This window comes from Trachemys scripta, chromosome 3 (assembly GCF_013100865.1).
Source record: "Trachemys scripta elegans isolate TJP31775 chromosome 3, CAS_Tse_1.0, whole genome shotgun sequence".
Classification (NCBI taxonomy): Eukaryota; Metazoa; Chordata; order Testudines; family Emydidae; genus Trachemys; species Trachemys scripta.
In genome coordinates, this window is record NC_048300.1 from 19547141 (window position 1) to 19563936 (window position 16796).

The 16796-nt window shown below is 51.2% G+C and overlaps 1 pseudogene; it reads left to right on the plus strand.

The window, feature by feature from the left end:
- The window catches only part of LOC117874234, a 32064-nt pseudogene extending 24628 nt beyond the window's left edge, over positions 1-7436 (plus strand).
- The last annotated feature ends 9360 nt before the right edge of the window (positions 7437-16796 follow it).

Here is a 16796-nt window from a genome sequence, read left to right on the forward strand (position 1 = left end):
TCCATTTCCCCTTCCACTAGTTCCCCATTTACAGTGAGCCAGAGCAGTACCTGCAGCAGGGAGCGGGAGTTGCTGGTGGCCTCAGAGGCACAGACCCCGCAGTGTCTCAGGCACCTGGTGCAAGCAGGGGCGGCTCTAGGCACCAGCAAAGCAAGCACCTGCTTAGGGCAGCCAATTTGCACGGGTAGCAGGGATCCAGCATGGCAATTGAGAACCAACAGGGGCCCCTGGGAGCTGTAGTTTGTTTGTTAGCTCCCTGCCTATAGAGCCAGCCCTGGAGCAGGGAAAGAACTACATTTCCCAGCATTCCCTTGGCCACTACCAACAGGAAAGAGGGGGAGGGAGTGAGGAAGCTGAGACCGCATGCTGTAGCCTGCTGTGAATGGAGAGCTGCGCTGTGAGTAGGGATTCCATATTTTAACATTCAAAAAATAGGACACTCCACGGGGAGGGAGGGTAGCCCCATCATGCCCCCATCCACTCCCTCCGACTGCCCCCCACAGAAACCCCAACCCATCCAACTCCCCTGCTCCCTGTCCCCTGACCACCCCCTCCCGGGACCACTGCCCCAACTGCCCCGCAGGACCCCACCTCCTATCTAAGCCCCACTGGTCCTTGTACCCAACTTCCCCCCTCCTGAGACCCCCCCAACTTCCCCTCTAGGACCCCACCCCCTACCTGTCCCCTGACAAACCCCTGGGACTCCCATGCCTATCCAACTGTTGCCTGTCCCCTAACTGCCCCCCCAAACCCCTGACCCATCTAACCCCCCTTTCTCCCTGCCCCTGACTGCCCCCCTGAACCTCCGCCCCTTCCAACCCCCCTTGCTCCCTATCCCTTTACTGCCCCCACCCTGGAACCCCCTACCCCTTCTCCAACTGCCCAACCCCCTTACCGTGCCACTCAGACCAGCGTGTCTGGCTTCGTGCAGCACCAGACACGCTGCTGGATACATGCTGCCGTGCTCCCCTGCGGACCCACAGGCTCCCCCCACCCTTGCCCAGCAGCTGCTTTCCAGATTTGAACACCTCAAAATTTAGGAGTGCTCAAGCTCAGTTTGGGCAGCTGTTAATTCATTTCTCCCAAATCAAATATACTGATCCACTGTAACTTGCTGTAGAAAAAGTAGGATAAAATTGAGCAAGAAATGCTTCTCAGTGGTTATTAGGACTGGAATTGCTATTTTCAACAGCCATTGCCTTTTCTTTGTTTGTTTAAAAGGAAGACAGTGATATTGAATTGGCAAATTACCCATAGAAAGAAAGAGTGGAACAAAAGAATAATAAAGGCACCTCAACTTTTCCTCATTTATGTAGGACAGTCTTATAATATGCATCCAGATATCCTCCAATCACACAAGCTGAAAATTGATCCACTTTACTGCAGTTCTGTAACCATGTGGGAGCCAATCCTGTCTGTGTTCTGTGCACATCTAAAATTCCTGCTGAATGACCTGCCGTGGGAGCGAGTTACCAGTGACCCAGGTCTGCGGCAGAAGGATGGTGCAGGTGTGTGTGGGGTGCGCCCAGGGCTGGGGCGGCAGGAGGTGTGTGTGTGTGTGGCAATGGTGGGGGGGTAGGGGGAACCCAGAGCTGGGGCAGCAGGGTGTGTGTGTGGGAGAGCCCAGGGCTGGGGCGGCAAGGGAGTGCGGAAAGGAGCCCAGGGCTGGGACGGGGGGCAGCCAAAATTTTTTTTGCTTCGGGCGGCAAAAAACCTAGAGCCAACCCTGGTCATTGCAGACTCCAGCATGGTCAAGGTCACTGCGGCTACAGCATAGATGCTGGAAGTCAATTGGTTAAAGATTGAGTACCCTGGCCCCCAGGAAGTCATCCAGCAAAACCTGGGAACTCTGGGTTCAACATCCCTGATTTATCTCTAAGATAAAAGTGAGTGGAGAAAATATTTTTGACAAGCCCTATTCAATCTTTCCCTCCAGAAAGGTTCACGGATTCATATGTTTTAAGATCAGAACAATGGGTTTCTGACTTCCAATGGCATCTGTGTTCCTGCATCACTGAGGTGCTTCTCAAAATCCCACCTCATGCCTCTTCATAGCAGATTTCCTCTTGGCTCACACGAACCCTGCCAGGGATAAACTTATCTGGAATATAATCCTTGATTCCCAACTAATGTGAATCCTGGGTTGTGTGTTTCAGGTTCCTTTTCCCTGCGAGTCCCTCCTTGGATGAGGGATAAATATGCCTTGCCCTGGTGGTTTGTCTGTTCAAAATACAAGGTAAAAACCACTAATGGAGAAAATGTGAAGAGTGTGATTCAGCATAGGACTCCCCTGCCTGAATCAGGGCTAAGGTCCATCTAGCCCTGTGTCCTTTCTCTGACAGCGGCCAGCACCAGAGACAAGATGCAAGAACCCCACAGTGGTAGATGTGGATTAATCCCCCCCCCCCGGAAGATGTCATCCTAACCTCCAATCAGGAGAGATTGGCTTGCACCATGATGCCCAAGATTTTATATCCCTTTTAAACCATGTTAGTATTAACTATTATAATGGGATAGTCTTGTTAGCCATTGAAATGTCTAATCCTTCTTTGAATCTTGTAAAGTTCTTGGCCTCAGTGACATCCTGTGGGCATGAGGTCCACATTAGTATAAAAAGTGTCACTCGGGAGAGATTTTCTTCCAGACATAACACAGTGGTAGACGGATGGTGAGATAGGAACAGGTAGGTGGGAGGAGAGGGCTAGAGAAATAGACTGAATCAGAGACACAGCAGAAAGGTAAAGTGAGGATAAACTTTAAAGGCTAGATTTTCATACGTTAGGTGTGCACTAATGCTCTTAATTTGTATATGCAGTTTCCTTTGTTCCACAAATACAGACCAGGTAACTGTACATGTAAATGGATCGTTAGATTCATTTGCACATATAATTACCTGATTTGCATGTGCACTACATGTGTATGCAAATGACCTGCTCCAGGGGCTTGCCTGGAACTCAGTCCTACAATACACTGATTGCTCATTCTGCGCTCCTGCAAAGCATCTCAGCAGTGTGTATTTACAGTGAATTTAAATACTGAACCCAAAGCCTGTGTGCAAGTGCAGGAGCAGCGCCAGGGTTTTTGCCACCCTAGGCAGCACCGCTCCTCTTCAGTAATCGGCGGCAGCTCCTCCTCTGAAACTGCGTTCTCGGCGGCGGGGTCCTTCTGCTCTGGGTCTTTGAGGCACTTCGGCGGCGGGTCGCGGAGCAAGTGAAGGACCCACTACCAAATTTCCGCCGAAGACCCGGAGCGGAAGAAACCCCTCTGGGCGGCCCTGGTTCTCAGCGGCGTTTCTGAGGATGCTTTTCTTCCCGCCCAGAGGAATCGCCGCCAAAATTCCACCGAGGGCGGTGAAATGCCGCCCCCCACATCCTGCCGCCCTAGGCAACCACCTAGGGTCGCCTAGTGGAAGCGCCGGCCCTGCGTAAGGGTCGGCGTTGGAGAGATCAACCCCTTGCTGTGTGCAGCCTCCAGTCCTGTTGGGAAGTCTGGCCAGAATGAGGAACTGAGCAGTTTTCACCTGGTAGCTGAATGAACTTTGCACCCTAGTTTGAACGGGGACTTGGCACCAGATGCCCAATCTTTCAACCCCCCCATGACAAGCGCCCACAGTCCAAGCAGCTCATCTTTCCTGACCTCTGGGGGTGTCAGCTGCCTGGCTGTGGCCTTCTGATGGGGTTTACAAACCCTGCCCAAGCTCTGAAGCGGGGAAGGGCTGCAGCAGTAGTGGCCCGGGCAGCCCAGGCACCGCTGAGCATGCTTCTGGGGAGATGCCCAGCACAATGGGAGCTTCAGCAACCGCAGGCGAGGAGGCAAAAAGAGAGGCCATTACCTGGAGGAGCATGGCTCTGCAGCAGCAGCAGAGGGCACTTCTCCCGAGAACATCCAGCTGGGAGTCTCCCAGAGACACCCCCAAGAGGGAGGGAGAACCACGGGCAAAGGGGTACAAGAGGGTGCAGTCATCAGCCCTGCACTGGAGTTTTGAAGCAAAGACTTTGTCAACTCCAAGCACACCCCGAACTGAGAGGCAGGGTGGGAGGAAGGGGCCCAGGAGAAGCTGAGCAAGGGGCTGGCCAAACCTAGGCTGTCTCATGCTGCTGCACTCTCAGGTCCTGGGCTGGGACCTAGTGGAGAGGGAGGGCCCAGGTCCCCTCCCCACCCAAGAGTTACGACTTCTGGCCCCAAGGAGCAGGGCCGGTGCAACCCATTAGGTGACCTAGGCAGTCGCCTAGGGCACTAGCATTTGGGGGGCGGCATTTCGGGTCCTTCGGCGGCGGCCAGATCTTCGGCTGCCCCGGTCATCGTCAGCATTTAGGTGGAGGGAGCTCGGGCAGGGGGGCGCGGGGAAGGCCGTTTGCAGCACATAGGGGGGGCGGCACGCAGGGGAACTCCCCACCCAAGCTCACCTCTGCTCCGCCTCCTCCCCTGAGCACACCGCCCTGCTCTGCTTCTCTCTCTCCCAGGCTTGCGGCACCAAACAGCTGATTGGGGCCACAAGCCTGGGAGGTGGGAGAAGTGGAGCGGCGACGGCGTGCTCGGGGAGGAGGCGGAGCAGAGGTGAGCTGGGGCGGAGAGCTGCCGCACGGCTCCCCGGGCCGGGGGGAGCTGCAGCGGGGGGGGCGCCTCAGGGCGGAGAGGGGGGAGCTGCCGCGGGGGAGGGGGGACAGCTGCCATGGGGGGGGCGCCTTAGAGCAGGGGGGAGGCGGAGAGCTGCCACAGGGCTCGGGGGGAGGGGGGAAGCGCAAGTTGGAAGTCTCGCCTAGGGCCCAAAACGTCCTTGCACCCACCCTGCCAAGGAGGCCAGTTCAGCTGGGATCTCATCCAGCGGGCTGGGATTCCCTGAACTGACAGAAAGATGGGAGCAGAGGCCCAAACCACGAGGCCAGCTGACCCCCCAAACAGCCCTTCTATAGGCTTTTACATTGTGCTTCAAACAGGACCTTTATTGAAAATGCATTTACTGTTGCTGTTTAAAAATAACATTAGTTGTGATGACACTATGGAAATCCTCAATGTTAATTCCACTAAATGCCATCTCCCCAGCGTGGACATCGCTTTCCAAACAGCTCACCAGGTGTAAAACACACCTTCTCACCAGGGCTGGAACAGTTTTTCACTCATGCTTTATACTAAGGTTCCATTTAGAAGCTGTTTATAAACTGATGACTAGATCAATTGCTTTTGGTTAGGAAATCAAACCACTCTTTTAGGAGAAAACAGTCATTAAAACCAACCAACCTGCAAGTAAGCAGCACAACCCCCTCTAGTGTAATATTCTGGTATAAATATGCTTATACTGGTATGCCTTCTTCCGGTAGGGACCAGGAATAAACTATACCAGTATAAGGCCTCTTTATACCAGTGTAACTGCATCCATACTTGTAGCAGCGTAACTCTATCAGTTAACAATCACATTCCTGACACAGTTCTACTGACACAAGCACTGTGTGTAGACCAGGCCTCATACCATCATTTAGATGTACATTCCTGGAAAAAGAAGTTCTTATTAACCATAATACATTTATTTCTGTTTCTTTTTTAGGGATGTATACCCCAAAATTTGGTGAGTTGAAGTCCTCCTCTCCTCCCCCCATATCACATGTAGCCTGTCATACAAAGCTGTGTCCTGGCAGGAGTTTTTCATTTAACTGCTCATACTGCTAATTACGCCTGTCAGCCTGCCGAGGCCCAGAGGGAACGAACCCCTGTAGACTGACTAGCACATGTCTAAACACCACTGTCTTTGTTTAGGTTTTGTGTTTGTTTATGCACGACAACTGTATCGCTTTAGCTGTGCCAACATAGTTAAGGTGGTATAACTGTTCCTAGTGTGCAGATGGCTATGCCTGTACCTATATAAAGGTGTTTTTCTTGGTTCTGGAAGCCAGATAAGGTGTCCCAATATAAGGCACCTTCATACCAGTATAACTGTGTCCAAATTAGGGGTTGTACCATGTAACTGTATTGGTAAAAAAATCACACCCTTAACCAAAGTAGTGATACCAGGCCTTATTCTCGTAAAGGAAAGGGAATAAGCTAGACAGGGCACCTTTATAATAGTATAACTGCATCCACACTAGGCGTTGTATAGATTTAGCTGTTTCAGTAAAAAACTGCACCTCTGAATCAAAGGAGAGAAATCAGTACAAAAACTGTCTAGACCAGGCCCATGTGGGCTTTAAAAACACATGTTAAATAAAAGGTGGCCCCTTATGGCCTCAGAATCTATAAATCTTGGTTAGGACCTCAAAGTGCTACCATAATACATGTAATAATAATAACATAAGAAGTAATGATCTGGCGATCTGCCTGTCTCAGCGGAACACATGCATCCTATGCCCTAGACCACTCAGCTTGGAAGGTTGAATACCAAATACCATCATCGGATTCCTTCCAAATAACCCACTGACAGCTGTGCCAACTTCAGAATGAGAGCTGGGTGGAGGTTTTCCCCCAGAAACCAGCCTCTTTTCAAACACAGGCATTTTTATGAAAAAAGAATTGTTTTCAAAAATTTCCAGGTTTTATTGTAACTAGAAGAAAGTGTGAGCTTGGGCTTTTTCTTTTTTCTATTTTTTTTTTTTGTTGCTTTTTTGGTGGTAAAAAGGGAAGAAAGTGAAAAAGAAACCTTTTAAAAACTGAACATTTGTCATGACATCTTTTAATATGTGTAGAATCATTCCGTTTTGAACCTGCGGGACACGGGCCATTTCAAAATCTCCCATGAAAAGTCTTTACTATTTTCCCACCAGCTACTCTCCATGTGGTTTCACACACCAAACAGGAACTACACAGTTACCCGGGCTGCTTGGCAAACGCTTCTGGAAGCCAAACAAGGCTGGATGTGGCAAACGCAGATTGCCCAGCTCCAGTGGCCTCACCCACCCAATCCTGTCCCTAGCCCATCCCTGCCTGTGGAGTGGGCCTGGTGGGCACTTCGCAGGTCTTTGTTCTGAGTCAGGTCCATTCCGGATCATGCTGGTTCCAGGTTTCTAACACTCTGATTCTCTTTCTCTGCAGCCAGTGTTATGCTGGACACAGCAAACTCCAAGCTCATCCTGTCTGCAGATGGGAAGGTTGTGAGAATGGGAGACAGTCCCCAACGCCTGGCCAGGAAGGCCAGCAGATTTGATCTTGAGCCATGTGTGCTGGGTGCAGAGGGATTCAACCTGGGGAGACATTACTGGGTGGTGGAGTCCACAGGGGGGTCGGGCTGGGCTGTGGGGATGGCCAGACAGTCCATGCTGAGGAAGAGCAGTTTGAGCTTTAACCCTGCCCCTCCCCAGACACCCTGGAGGGGAAACATTCCAGAGCGGGAGGGGAGGAGCTCGCTCTGTCCTGTCCTGTCCTGCCCACCTAGTTACAGCTGTGCTCAGGTACATGCCAAGGAGAGGCACTCACTAGAGTTGCTCTGCTTGCCGCTGCCTGCCTGGTGAGCCAAAAGTGGAGCTTCTTTCTTGCAGTGATGGGGCAAAATGGGAGGGCTCAGGGGAGGGCAGAAAGGGGGGGCGCCGGGGGACACTGGATGATCATTATGGGGATCATGGAGGGGGGACATGGAGGCAGCATAGGCCAGGGCTGGGAGTCTGGTGAGGGGTGGCCACAGCAAGGAAAGAGAAGAGCCATGTGGCCTGGATGGTCACTGGGAAGGCAGGGGGAGCAGCAGGGCCAGGGGCTAGCGATGGGGGGGATGTTTGGGGGAAGCAAAACCCATGGGGGATAGGTGGGCTCAGGGGAGGGAGGAAGGGAGGGAGCAGGGAGAAAGGGGGGGCCGCTGGGGACACTGGATGATCATGGGGTTCATAGAGGGAGGGAGGCAGCATAGGCCAGGGCTGGGAGTCTGGTGCGGGGGGATGGCCGCAGCAAGGAAAGAGAACCATGTGGCCTGGATGGGAATCTGGGGAGGTGGCAGGAGCAGAAGGGCCAGGGGCTAGTGATGGTGGGGAAGGTGTTTGTGGGAGAAATAAACCCATGGGGATGGGGGATTTCTGTGGGAGGCAGCATCAGGGCAGGGAGGTGAGAATTTCCAAGCTCTGCAGTGCTGTAAACTATTTGGCCTCTAGGTCAGTCAGTCTGGCACTTCTTGCCTGCACTGAATTCACTGTTTTCTTAAAAGATTGAAACAAAGAAAAGCCCCGAGCACCTCTCTGGCTTGTAGGAAAAGAGTGGGGTAGAGTCTGTGTATGTAGTGGTAGCCCAGGGGTGAATGCTTGCCCACTCACTACATTGCCCTCCCACCCAGAATCCCAGGTCAGAATTAAAATATCCTGGATTTCCTCCCTCACGTGATGAATCCCTTGGGATTAATTATGGTAGGACCACAATTCCCAGGGATTTTCTGTTCATGCTATCGTGTCTGCAGACAAGTGAACTTCACCTTGCTAAGGTCCCTACTATTGGGGTTGACAAGAGCAGCTCAAGGCCAGCTGAGTTCTCTGGGCTGGGGTGTATCTCCTTGAGCACTCTGGTTGTATGCTCAAGTGGTTTGAACTGGAACTTTGTAACATGCAAGTGCCCCTTCCTTGTTTCCTTCCCCTCTTCTGAATGGGCAGGTCTAAACTGGGCAAATAGGCAGGGTGTAAAAATGTGTTAGCTAACATGCTTGAACTATCATGTTTTTCAATACAACCTATTTCGTAGTCTAGACAGGGTGGGTCAATGTCATATCCCCAATTCCATTCTTCCCTCAGGTGGGCTTTAAACAGGGGAAATTGAACTATTGTATAGTGAGCAGGGCTGTGGGTGTTTTCCAGCAATGTGTCTTTTGGTTTTCATTATTCACCCTCTCTCATAGCCTTGAGACAGAAGCAGTTGATGACCCTAGGCTCCTCAGAGAGCCACAAAGCCCTCTCCTGTTTTTGCTGGGAGTGTGAATTGTATCTAATGCTGGAAGAGCTGTACAGCATGGTTAGCTGATGGCCTCCTTTCACACTATGCCCTTAGCAGCACACTCCGAGGTGACCCCTCATTAGATTGGTTTGCTGTAGATCTACAGCATATGTGCCCTATTCCCAGAGTAGCATTTTGGTGGTCTTGCTATGTAACAAGAGAGCTCACATTGGAAATACAGAAAATAGCATTGATGGCAATGTTTTCACTGCATAGAGCTTGCCAAGAAAGGATAAGGACAAAGTGTTGTTAGCTGCTCTCTCCCACCAGTTGCAAAGTACACAACAGGTGTGCAGCGATCCTGAGTGACACTTTACTGCACCCATCCCTGCAGTGGCTGAATGTTACATGGATACTTCAGTATTATTTCTTTACAATACGTGGATACCTCACAGGGGCTTATAAATTACAAGCTCTGAAAATACTGTATACAAAGTGGGATATGAGAAGGTGTGCTGTATGGTATACAGTGGTGGATTAGAATATATGGCATATTTGTGTACAGTGGGATATTGGAAGGTATGCTATACTGTATTGTATACAGTGAGGTACTGAAAGGTATGGCATATTGTTGCACTTTGAATGCTAGGGGTATAACTAATCTGTTGTAATTCTATTGATTCCACTGATTCCAGTGAAATTACACCAGGGCTAAAATTGGCCTAGTAAATTGAATTCTTTGTCTGTACTGCTGCAAAAATATCTTATGGCTTACACTGTTCCAGAAATCCTCAGCAAACAGTTCTTGTTTGTTCCCTGCACTTTAGTGTAACAAAAACTAAAATGAAAAGAGAAATTTGAGGCTTAAGCCATAAAGCAAGCAGGTCAAATGTATCATTGAAGTGACTGAGCAATGCAATCCAGGTCCTATTGGAACTGAGCACATGCTGTCCTAACCTTTCCAAAGCACATTTTGAATGTGTCTCTTGAGAAGGTAAAATACAAAGGTATATTTTAAAAATATATACCGGGTGTCATTTAATTACACCAAATGGTACCTGGCCGATAGTCAGCAATTGAGCAATCTATCATTGATGAGTGTTATGAAAAAAACAATGCAAAAAACCCTAATAAATAATCCTCATAATAAATAACATGGCACTTTAGCCACATAGCAGTTTATTCATAGGCGTGCAACAGGCAGCAGAAGAAGCGTTGGTTACAGACATTGAGTGGGTCAGATCACTGAATCACTCCGCTTAGCAAATTAGCGAGTAAGTGAACCAACAGAATAATCATAATAAACAAGCATGAGTAGTTGCTGACAAAATGTACTTTATTCATTTATTTGGCATCATTTTAATTATAGTAACTCCTCACTTTAAGTCATCCCGGTTAACGTTGTTTCGTTGTTACGTTGCTGATCAATTAGGGAACGTGCTTATTTAAAATTGTGCAATGCTCCACTCCATTCTAGGAAGCAAGCCGGCTAGACAGTAAAACATCAGAGGTGGGGGTGTAAAGTTGTGCAATGCTCCACTCTTATGCTGTTTGGCTGCCTGCTTTCTCCACAGCTGGCAGCCTACCTATGCCCTCCCCACAGTGCCTCCTGCTCGCCGGCAGGCACCGCGGATCAGCGCCTTCCCCCTCCTCCCCACCTTCCTGCCTGGGGCAATCAGCTGGCTAGCGGTGTTTAGGGGGCAGGAGGGAGGAGGGAAGACTGGGCGCGCAGGCTCCCCCTCCCTCCCCTGCCTCCCGAACGCTGCAAGCCAGCTGATTGCCGCGGGCAGGAGGCGCAGGGGGAGGGAGGGGAAGCCTGCGTGCCCAGTCCTCACTCCTCCCGCCTCCCTCCTGCCCCCTAAACACCCCAAGGACACCTGATTGTCCTTTCTCCTGTTCCCCTCCCACCACCAGGAGTGGTGTGTGTGTGTGTTGCTGGGGGTGCTCTTCACCTCCCCTTGTGGGAAGTTCATCCAAAACTGTGTGGTTGAAATAGTGCTTGGACTCCACTGACACTAGATGCTGCCATCCTGTGGCTTAGCATTAGTGTCTGAGATGACTTGGGGCAAGATCTCAACCTACCCGCAACCCACTTCACTGCTGCCAGAATCCCTCCTGCCCCCCCGCTAGAGACGCCTCCCTGCCCAACCTGGGTGGGGGTGGAGAAGAGGGTTCTGAGAACTTGAGCTGTGGTTTGGAGGTGGAACAGCTGTCAAGGGCACTGAGGGGGAGGTAGCAGGAGCTCACCCTATAAGGAGGGGGGTTGGCACTGGAGGTTACTAGAAAGGACAAGAAGACTCCATTCTGGGGTTCAGGAGGTGAATCCATCCCTCAGAGGTAGGCAGGTGCTGGGTGAAAATACTGCTGGTTCCAGGTGCCCTTAATTCCCCCTGATTCCTCGGGGCGTTTGAGTCTCTGGCAGGTTCTCGTTCCCTTGCAGCAGGAGGACGTCACGGCCAAAGTGATGCACCAGCTCCGCATCATCCGGCACTTGCGCCAGGTGCCTGAGACACTGCAGGGGCTGTGCCTCTGAGGCCATCAGCAACTCCCGCTCCCTGCTGCAGGTACTGCTCTGGCTCACTGTAAATGGGGAGCTAGTGGAAGGGAAATGGAGCCCCCTGGCACTCACTAAAAGGGAAAGTGGTGGATTCTCCATCTCTTGATGTCATTGAATGAAGACTAGATGCCTTTCTGGAATGTGTGTACCCAAAAAGTAACTATTGTAATATACAGGAAGCCCGAGACCATGCAGGGCGTTGGAATAGAGGCTCTAAAGGTCTCTTCTGGCCATAAAGTCTACTAATTTCGGAAAAACTGAGTGTAGCATTGGGAGCAGCCTCTGATGTTTTACTGTCTAGCCGTCTTGCTTCCTAGAATGAACACGCATTGAGTGGGGTGATCCACAGGGAGCAGCTCAAACCTTCAAAGTGTCTGGTCAGCGGCAGAACATTAGCACTTCAGGGGATGGGTGGGTGTGGCAGTGACATCACAAAGGCCTTTTGCAGGACCTCAGCCTATTGGTCAAAGGTGGTGGAGAGGTGGTGACCTCACAGAGAGATGCTGACATGAGCCAGGCAGGATAGGGGCGCAGAGCCAGGAAAACCTCGGAGACCCCTGTGGCTTAGCTTCAGCAATTCTCCTGCTCGAGGTCTCTCTTTGAGAGAGTATTAGGGTTCACGTAGGTGAGTGCGAGGAGGAACCTCTTTCGAGTTTTCTCCTTTCTTTTTACTGATTTTACTAGAAAACAGATGTCCCTGTTGAGAAGGTAAGAGCATTGGAGAGGTTTGTAACGTGTTCAGTCTGATCCACCTGGTGCCAGCTGAATTCTAGGCATGGAAAACACTAGTTTAAGGTGGCAGAATTTTATAGCCCACCTGGGATTTTGTCCCGTAGAATCACTGGGGACATTAGGGTTTGTCCTTTTTGTTTTACCTTTTCCGCCATCCCTCCTTCCTTTCGCTTCATCTCTTACTTCTTTTGTCCTTTCTCCTGTTCCCCTCCCACCACCAGGAGGTGTGTGTGTGTATGTGTGTGTTGCGTGTTGCGGGGGGTGCTCTGCATCTCCCATTGTGGGATGTCCACCCAACAATGTGGGGCTGAAATAGTCCTCGGACAGTGATCCCTACCGGTGACCTGGGCCTTCCTTTGGGCTCTCTGGTGAGAACTCTCAGCCTCCCGCCCCTCAGTCTCTACCCTGATTGGTTGAGCAGGGGGTTATTGACAGGGAGGAGACTCAGGTCCTTTTTGTTCTCTTTTAAGAAGAAGTAAATAAGTCATAACCAGTCATCTGTTTGACGAATTTTGCTGCTTCTCTGTATTAATTGTCTCTGCGCAGTTCATGAACTGTTGTTGGTCTTGAGCTCATTTGAGAGCACTTTATTCAGGCTCTGGCTGGGGCAGGGATGGGTAGGGACTAAAAAGGCTGGTTAGTGAGAGGCTGCCTTGACCCCAGACTCACGCCTGCTCCCCGCTCGGTTCCAGGCTGTCCAGGCTCCTGAGGATGTTCAGGAAAAAGGCTCTGCAGGTGGCCCCAGAGCCTGAGGGAAGCAGCTGCCATCTTCCCCAGGAGCAAAGCGGCCTCTCCATCCCTGCTGGCGGGGAAGGAGCTCCCGGCCAAGCGAGGAGGTGGAAGTGCCCAGCCTTCTGGCAGAGGAAACCCGCTCCCGGCGCAGGCGCTGAGGTGAGAGAGCCACCGGCCAGTCCGAAATGGAGCTGGCCCAGGATGCGGCTGGGCAGGCAGGACCCAGCCCAGAAGGGGAGCCGGGCAGGGTGGCTCTGGGGCTTGTTGTGTGGGAAGCACCGGCCCCAAGAGCCCAGCCCTGATTCCCAGCAGGAGGCATCGCCCTGCCTAGTCCCTGAGGACCTTCCAGCCTCCCCAGGGCAGGAGGTGGAGGATCCCTGTTGCAGCACCAGCAGCTCGGCCCGCTCCCCATGGGACAGCAGCAGCACCTGGGACTCAGGCAGTAGTGAGGCCGATGGGCGCTGCTGCTTTGTTCCAGGTGAGGAGCCAGGCTGGGCTCAGGGAGGGGTGAGGAGGGGGCTGTGAACACCCTGGGCCACGCACTCGACCAGTGCTATGGGGGCACGTCCCCAGCCCAGGTGTCTGGTCTGAGCCACGTGAACCCCACTGACACTAGATGCTGCGATCCTGTGGCTTAGTATTAGTGTCTGGGATGACTTGGGGCAAGATCTCAACCTCCCCGCAACCCACTTCACTGCTGCCAGAATTCCTCCTGCCCCCCCCTGCAAGAGCCCCCTCCCTGCCCTACCTGTGTGGGGCTGGAGGAGAGGGTTCTGAGAACTTGAGCTGTGGTTTGGAGGCGGATCGGCTGTCAATGGCACTGAGGGGGAGGTGGCAGGAGCTCACCCTACAAGGAGGGCGTGTTACCAGATGTGCCCATTTCTTTGGGGTATGCTCATTTATTCGGGTTACTCTTCTGGGGAAGGGGATTCTGTAATTCTATCAATGTACTGCTTGTGTCACTTGTCTTTTCATATGAAGCTCTACTTCTCCCTTCTGCAAGTCCCCTCCCAGTGGAGCTCTCCTGCAGGACCTAGGCTCCCTAGGGCTGGGTTACTCCAGCCCCAAAACCGGATGAACACCCACACATACATTAACAGAGCAAGTGTGAGCGGACCGGGTCAATCAGCCCTGTCAAGCTGACCCCTTATATGTCTCTGGACTCACTGGGCTGGATGAAGCAGCACTTTCAAGCTACCTCTCCTTATATGCCCCTGGGCTCCATGGACTGGGTCAAGCAGCACTTTGAATCTGTTACCCTTATGCTTCCCAGATTCAGCACGTCCCTATCATAGAATCATATAATCATAGAATATCAGAGTTGGAAGGGACCTCAAGAGGTCATCTAGTCCAACCCCCTGCTCAAAGCAGGACCAATTCCCAGCTAAATCATCCCAGCCAGGGCTTTGTCAAGCCGGGCCGTAAAAACCTCCAAGGAAGGAGACTCCACCACCTCCCTAGGTAACACATTCCAGTGTTTCACCACCCTCCTAGTGAAATAGTTTTTCCTGATATCCAACCTGCACCTCTCCCACTGCAACTTGAGACCATTGCTCCTTGTTCTGTCATCTGCCACCACTGAGAACAGCCGAGCTCCATCCTCTTTGGAACCCCCCTTCAGGTAGCTGAAGGCTGCTATCAAATCCCCCCTCATTCTTCTCTTCTGGAGACTAAACAATCCCAGTTCTCTCAGCCTCTCCTCATAAGTCATGTGCTCCAGACCCCTAATCATTTTTGTTGCCCTCCGCTGGACTCTTTCCAATTTTTCCACATCCTTCTTGTAGTGTGGGGCCCAAAACTGGACACAGCATTCCAGATGAGGCCTCACCAATGTCGAATAAAGGGGAACGATCACGTTCCTCGATCTGCTGGCAATGCCCCTACTTATACAGCCCAAAATGCCGTTAGCCTTCTTGGCAACAAGAGCACACTGTTGACTCATATCCAGCTTCTCGTCCACTGTGACCCCTAGGTCCTTTTCAGCAGAACTGCTACCTAGCCATTCGGTCCCTAGTCTGTAGCAGTGCATGGGATTCTTCCGTCCTAAGTGCAGGACTCTGCACTTGTCCTTGTTGAACCTCATCAGGTTTTTTTCTGCCCATTCTCTAATTTGTCTAGGTCCCTCTGTATCCGATCCCTACCCTCTAGTGTATCTACCACGCCTCCTAGTTTAGTGTCATCTGCAAACTTGCTGAGAGTGCAGTCCACACCATCCTCCAGATCATTAATAAAGATATTAAACAAAACCGGCCCCAGGACCGACCCTTGGGGCACTCCACTTGAAACCGGCTGCCAACTAGACATGGAGCCATTGATCACTACCCGTTGAGCCCGACAATCTAGCCAGCTTTCTATCCACCTTACAGTCCATTCATCCAGCCCATACTTCTTTAACTTGGCAGCAAGAATACTGTGGGAGACCGTATCAAAATCTTTGCTAAAGTCAAGGAATAACACATCCACTGCTTTCCCCTCATCCACAGAGCCAGTTATCTCATCATAGAAGGCAATTAGGTTAGTCAGGCACGACTTCCCCTTCGTGAATCCATGCTGACTGTTCCTGATCACTTTCCTCTCCTCTAAATGTTTCATAATTGATTCCTTGAGGACCTGCTCCATGATTTTTCCAGGGACTGAGGTGAGGCTGACTGGCCTGTAGTTCCCTGGATCCTCCTTCTTCCCTTTTTTAAAGATGGGCACTACATTAGCCTTTTTCCAGTCATCTGGGACCTCCCCCGATCGCCATGAGTTTTCAAAAATAATGGCTAATGGCTCTGCAATCTCACCCGCCAACTCTTTTAGCACCCTCGGATGCAGCGCATCCGGCCCCATGGACTTGTGCACGTCCAGTTTTTCTAAATAGTCCTGAACCACTTCTTTCTCCACAGAGGGTTGGTCACCTTCTCCCCATGCTGTACTGCCCAGTGCAGCAATCTGGGAGCTGACCTTGTGCGTGAAGACAGAGGCAAAAAAATCATTGAGTACATTAGCTTTTTCCACATCCTCTGTCACTAGGTTGCCTCCCTCATTCAGTAAGGGGCCCACACTTTCCTTGATTTTCTTCTTGTTGCTAACATACCTGAAGAAACCCTTCTTGTTACTCTTAACATCTCTTGCTAACTGCAACTCCAAGTGTGATTTGGCCTTCCTGATTTCACTCCTGCACACCTGAGCAATATTTTTATACTCCTCCTTGGTCATTTGTCCAATCTTCCACTTCTTGTAAGCTTCTTTTTTGCGTTTAAGATCAGAAAGGATTTCACTGTTTAGCCAAGCTGGTCGCCTGCCATATTTACTATTCTTTCTACACATCGGGATGGTTTGTTCCTGCAACCTCAATAAGGATTCTTTAAAATACAGCCAGCTCTCCTGGACCCCTTTGCCCTTCATGTTATTCTCCCAGGGGATCCTGCCCATCTGTTCCCTGAGGGAGTCAAAGTCTGCTTTTCTGAAGTCCAGGGTCCGTATTCTGCTGCTCTCCTTTCTTCCTTGTGTCAGGATCCTGAACTCGACCATCTCATGGTCACTGCCTCCCAGGTTCCCATCCACTTTTGCTTCCCCTACTAGTTCTTCCCTGTTTGTGAGTAGCAGGTCAAGAAAAGCTTTGCCCCTAGTTGGTTCCTCCAGCACTTGCACCAGGAAATTGTCCCCTACACTTTCCAAAAAATTTCCTGGATTGCCTGTGCACCGCTGTATTGCTCTCCCAGCAGATATCAGGGTGATTAAAGTCTCCCATGAGAACCAGGGCCTGCGATCTAGCAACTTCTGCTAGTTGCCAGAAGAAAGCCTCGTCCACCTCATCCCCCTGGTCTGGTGGTCTATAGCAGACTCCAACCACGACATCACCCTTGTTGCTCACACTTCCCAACTTTATCCAGAGACTCTCAGGTTTTTCCGCAGTTTCATACCGGAGCTCTGAGCAGTCATACTCCTCTCTTACATACAA